Source organism: Octopus bimaculoides, chromosome 2 (assembly GCF_001194135.2).
Source record: "Octopus bimaculoides isolate UCB-OBI-ISO-001 chromosome 2, ASM119413v2, whole genome shotgun sequence".
In the NCBI taxonomy this organism is placed as follows: Eukaryota; Metazoa; Mollusca; class Cephalopoda; order Octopoda; family Octopodidae; genus Octopus; species Octopus bimaculoides.
Window position 1 is genome coordinate 107,346,779 of NC_068982.1, and position 5,940 is coordinate 107,352,718.

Genomic DNA, 5,940 nt, shown 5'->3' on the forward strand with positions numbered 1-5,940 from the left:
AAGGGACAACCAAAAGACTCAAGAATGGGAAGGAATTAAAAGTGCATGCAGACATGAATTGCAAAACAAAACATCTCATCTACTGCATCACATGCCCACAATGCAATGGAAACTACATTGGAGAGACAGAAAGGAAACTCACCAGCTGTGTAAATGTGCATAAACAACAAATTAGGGATTCATCTTTTATGAATGTCCCATGCAGTGAACATCTTGATATTTGTACAAATGGCAAATTTAAAATATTCCCATTTTACAAAATAAACAATAAAAATGTACAACTACGAAAGGCAAAAGAAGAATACTTTATAAAAATTCTAAATCCAAAATTAAAACAAAAATAGCCAACACCCCATATATGTATGCATGTATATATATATATATATATATATATATATATATATATATATATACACATATATATACATACACACATATATATAGTGATCACGTGACCGACTAGACTATCAGGTGTTGTTACACATCACTGGTCACAATGCGTTTTGCATTGCTTTTGCCATCAAATGGTGCCAACTCGCTGGCTAGATGAGCAGGCCAACACTTCTCCCTGATCAAAAGGGGACTGGACCAATGTGAAATGAAGTGTTTTGCTCAAGGACACAATGCACAACCAGGTGTGGGAATCGAACCCATGATCTAGCAATCGTGTGTGCAACACCCTAACTACCAGGCCACATACCTTCATATGGCTACCTCTGATGAGAATAGGGTTATATAATCAGATTGTTACCTAACACTCTGTTATACTCCTAGTGTGAAACCAATCGATAAGATCAGCCATGATAGATATAGAACACTGTACACTTCGGATAATATATATATACTACAGGCTTCTTTCAGTTTCTGTCTACCAAATCCACTCACAAGGCTTTGATCAGCCCAAGCCTATAGTAGAAGGCACTTGCCCAAAGTGCCATGCAGTGGGACTGAACCTGGAACTATGTAGTTGGGAATCAAGCTTTTTACCATGCAACCACACCTGCACCATAAGAGACAATATATTCAGAAATTTCATACTGATGGATCTATGCGTCAGGAAAATTCTCCAAATAAGGTGACTGAAAATTGAAATGTCAAACTTGTAGTCTAAATACAAAATTTCTCCATCTGTCAAAAGACTTGTCCCTATGTAGTCACCCAACTATTAGAAATAGCAGCCAAATCTCCCTCAAGTAATACCCTGCAATTTTAAAAGAAAGGATAATGTTATAGATGCTCTTTATTGGTAAAAAAAAATCACAAAATGGTCATGGCTGGAACAACTTTTGTCTTAGAACTACTTGATCAGAGCTGATGTGGCATGATACATCAATGACATGTATTTTAGGAGTTGTTGAAGCAATCATACTTGAAGCCAAACATATAGAACAATGAACTTCTAAAGAAATCTAAACAGAATCTATCCAAATGATAGTGTTTATTATTTAAGGATTCATTTTCAGAATTAAGAAATGATTGGCTTGTAGCCATAAATCTGTCCAACTATCTTTATCTCATAATTAAGCCAGTGTTAATTTATTTAATGTAGTGAGGATTAAAAAGCTAATAAGAAATAATTAGATGGTGAGGAAAATATTGCAGTCAATGGCAAATATTATTTACATTATTCTGGTATGGGAGACAACTGCGGACATGTTTTGGTCCTATAAACCTTATCAGTGAAGCATATTATGTCACCATACTTGCCTAACTAGTGGTGAGATAATCACTCTGTAAATGTAGTGGAGCATTATAGAATATCATATTTTCAGTGAAGATAACAACAACACTTGTAATTACATTTCTGAACTGTTTAGTGGAGAGAAAAAAATAGAGTTAATAAAATGTGATTACTCCTGATCACCTGTTTGTTATCAGTTTCTTACAGAAACGCTTCTATGGTACTCTTACGAAGATCCTCTTGTCTCAGAAGATAACAACATAAAAATTCAATGAAATTTTAGCTTAACATTTAGCTATTGAGCACACAGCAAGTGAAGTATAATATTCTGTGATAAAAATAACAATATTGTTTTAATGATTGACACATCGTTGCTATATAACTACAATGTTGTGCTGAAGCATTTTGGAAAATAGACACATTAAACTAACTCAGCTGTACAATCGAAAGCATTAAAACAAGTTCAATGTGAGTCTATCAGCCATTTATAACAGGTACAACCAAAACAAATTACATAATCAAATTGTGTCTTGTTTTAAGATGGTGCAGCCCAATTTGAGAGAGGTTTGGCTGTTACTTCTAGCAGGTTGAGTGATCACATACAGGCCTACTCAATGACTTGTGTCATCTGATAATATCAGAGAAAATAATATCATTGGATTTGATGGCCACTTTTAAACTGTCAATAAAGAATTGCTAGTTTGTAATAGAACAGAAATATTATTGCTCTATTCAAAGCAGGAATGGTTATACATATGATAGTTATAAAAAGTTTAAGTTAACCAGGATGTTAATTATAAGTAGAGATACATTCATGTTTTAGAAAATAATAATACTAGGATTTGTAATTGTTAGCATGGAATATTTGCATACATGTATTCTAAGCTGTATCTAATACTTTGTGAAGCATGAAGGGAGATTTTTGATATGTCTCTCAAATCATAGATAATGATTTTTAACATTGGCATAAAGCCAGGATAGTTGGAATCACCACAGTCAAATCAAATAGATTCCCGTATTTTATTGACTTTGGAAGGGCAAATCTAGCAGGATTTGAATGTAAAAGAATGCAAATGAATACTGCATCTGTCAATTCATCAGATTATAAGTAGTTAAAGAGAGAGAGAGAAAGAGAGAGAACAAGTCTTTCTTAAAAAGAAATAATAAATTCAAAGTGGAAGTATAGCAGCCATAACACTTTTTAGGGTATTCGTCAATTGTTGGATTAAGGTTTCCAACAGAGTGGATTCCACTCAAGGTATCCAAGGACCAGAGAATTGTACTGAATTGGGTGATATATTAAGTTTTCCACCCAAGAATAGGAGTAGTTCTATTGATGGCTTTCTTCAGTTTTCACATACTAAATTTCACTCACAAAGCTTTGGCCAAACTGAAGCTATTAACCAATGTGCCTTGCAATAGAATAAAACCAGAAATCATGGCATTTCTTAAGCACATAGCTATGTCTGTGTCACAGAGGAGCATCACAAATATAAATATATCAATATAATATTTTACAATTTAGTGTGTACATTCATTTGTAAAATACAGAATAGAATTTCTGAATCATAAAATATAGGGTTCAAATTTTGGCACAAGGCCAGCAATTTTGGGGAGTGGGTAAACTAATTACATTAATCCCAGTACTCAACTGCAACTTATTTTATTGACTCTGAAAGGATGAAAGGCAAAGTTAACCTCAGTGGAATTTGAACTCAGAATGTAAAGACAGATGAAATGCTGCTAAGTATTTGGCCTGATGTGCTAACAGTTTAGTTAGTTTACCAACTTACTATATCATAAAACATTTCAAATTTTGGCACAAAGCCAGTATTTTCAGAGGAGGAGGTAAGTTGATTACGTTGACCCCAGTGCTCAACTGGTACTTATTTTATCAATCCCAAAAAGATGAAATGCAACATTGACCTTGGCAGAATTTGAACTCAGAACACAAAGACAGGTGAAATGCCATAAAGCATTTTGTCTAGCATGCTAATGGTTCTGCTAGCTCACCACCCAATTGAATCATAAAACATTGTTTTCTAATTGTTGCACAAGGCCAGTAATTTTGGGAAGGAGATGAGCCAGCTCATTGACCACAATACACAACTGGTACTTATTTTATTGACCCTGAAAAGATGAAAGGCAAAGTCAACCTTGGCGGAATTTCAACTCAAAACATTAAGACAAATGAAATGCCACGAAGCGTTTTGCCTGACATGCGACAATTCTGAATCATAAAATAATTAAAAATCCATGAAATAAAAGTCTATCTCAAGCCTACAGGCTCATTTAGGCCAGAGCTTATCCTTGATTCCGTGACATTTAAGTGGCTGAGAGTACAAGACTAAGCTTTGAATGAAATGTAAATCTGTCACAAATTCTAACTCTACCTCTAGCTGTCGCTGGTGTTTATTTTCAGCAGAGTTGGAGTGAAGTAATGGGAAATGAAGTGCCCCAAACACAAACCACTACACAATGCATGCACCTTCACTTTAGAAGCATACAATATAATTGAAATGATAAAAGTGAACATCCTTGATAATAAAGTTTATTTGAACTGAAAATGTAGTCATTTAGGTAAAATTATTTTGATATGTCTTGCAGTTGCAACAGTTATTAATTTTTGTTTTTAGATATGATGATGATGATGATGATGATGATGATGATGATGATGATGATGACTTGTTTTGCAGCTTCATTATTTCAAAACCTATTTTATCATTTGACTCTGAAGGGTGGAATGAAATGTTGAACAGACTTGATAAATATCAAGGCAACAATTGGGTAAAGTAAGGTGTGTGTGTGTGTGTGTAGGAGAGAGAGAGAGAGAGAGAGAGAGAGAGAGAGAGAGAGAGAGAGAGAGAAATAGATAGAGAGGAAGATAGTTGAGGAAAAAATTAATTGAGCAGTAAGAGATGATTCAGACAGATAAATGGAACAAAGGAGACGGGAGGAATAATAAATTGAGCATTGAGAGATTGTTTATACACATACACACACACACGCACGCACACACACACACACAAATGGGGAGAAAAAAAGAGACTAACAGAAAGTGTAATGAGAACATTGAAGAAGTGGTGGAGAAAAGAGAGAAAACAGTGGTAAATTTTGAAATGGATTAAAGGAAATAAAAAATCAGAAGAAAGTCAAAGAATGATAGATAAGTGCATATTCATTTATAGGTATGGATAGCTGGATAGATATATAGAGAAAGAAGAGGAAGAGAAAAGAGAATAGGGAGGAGTGAGAGAGAGAGAGAGAGACATGTTAAAAAAATGGAATAGTGGAAATCAGTGAGACGTAGGAGATAAAGAGGGAATTGAATCCAGACAGTAACAGAGAAATGGGGGAAGCAGATAGGCAGGAGGTGGATAAAAAGAAGGGAAATTAAAAGAGCCGAGATTGATCGGAATGAGGATGTTACTGGAAGATAAGATAAGATCGAAGAAAAATGATAAATATTAAAGAAAAATAACCGAATATAGAACTAAAATGAAATAGAAGAAGCTTTCCAATTGGTGGAAAGCTTATTCACATCTAACGAATGAAACTTCTCCTCTCACTCTCGTTTGTTAGTAGAGAAATAGAGAGAACTACAATGAGAGGAGGGAAGAAAGAAAAAGGGGGAAGTTTGTGAATGAGGAGGAAAGAAAGAGAAAACATTAACACGTACATACACATACATGATTTGATGTAGCTATAAACTCTACTTTGGTATTTACATACAGTTCTGTCTTGTTTATTTATTAACCCTATTTTTTTCTCTCCAGTAAACAGTTCAGAAATGTAATCGAAGAAAAACAAAAATGAAACAAAATATAGACAAAAGCAAAAACAAAGTTTCATAAGTAGCCTGTTCTGTTAATTGATAATTGCAAGAGGAAACAAAGCAGGTGGTTGACTAATTTCCTACGATGATATCCCGGTTTATTTAGTAGTCGATTGAACATTAATTTGGATCTTCTTTTCTTCCGCTTTGAACGGCTATGTCTCGGCGAACCACTACATGTTTACAGGACACGCTGACAACCCTTTAAATCGGCAATAAGAGAAGAATTACTCAAAATTCTACTTTTGTAGAAACCTCGCGATTTATCAGTTCTCTCGCCAGTAGTCCTTTTTCTTTTAAATTTTATTTTTGTCACCACCTTTTCTACCACCATACTGTCATCAGACCGATCTCATCAGTCTTCCTACACATTTTCTAATCACTCAGGATTTGCTATAATTGAACATTGCACAAACACACCCAC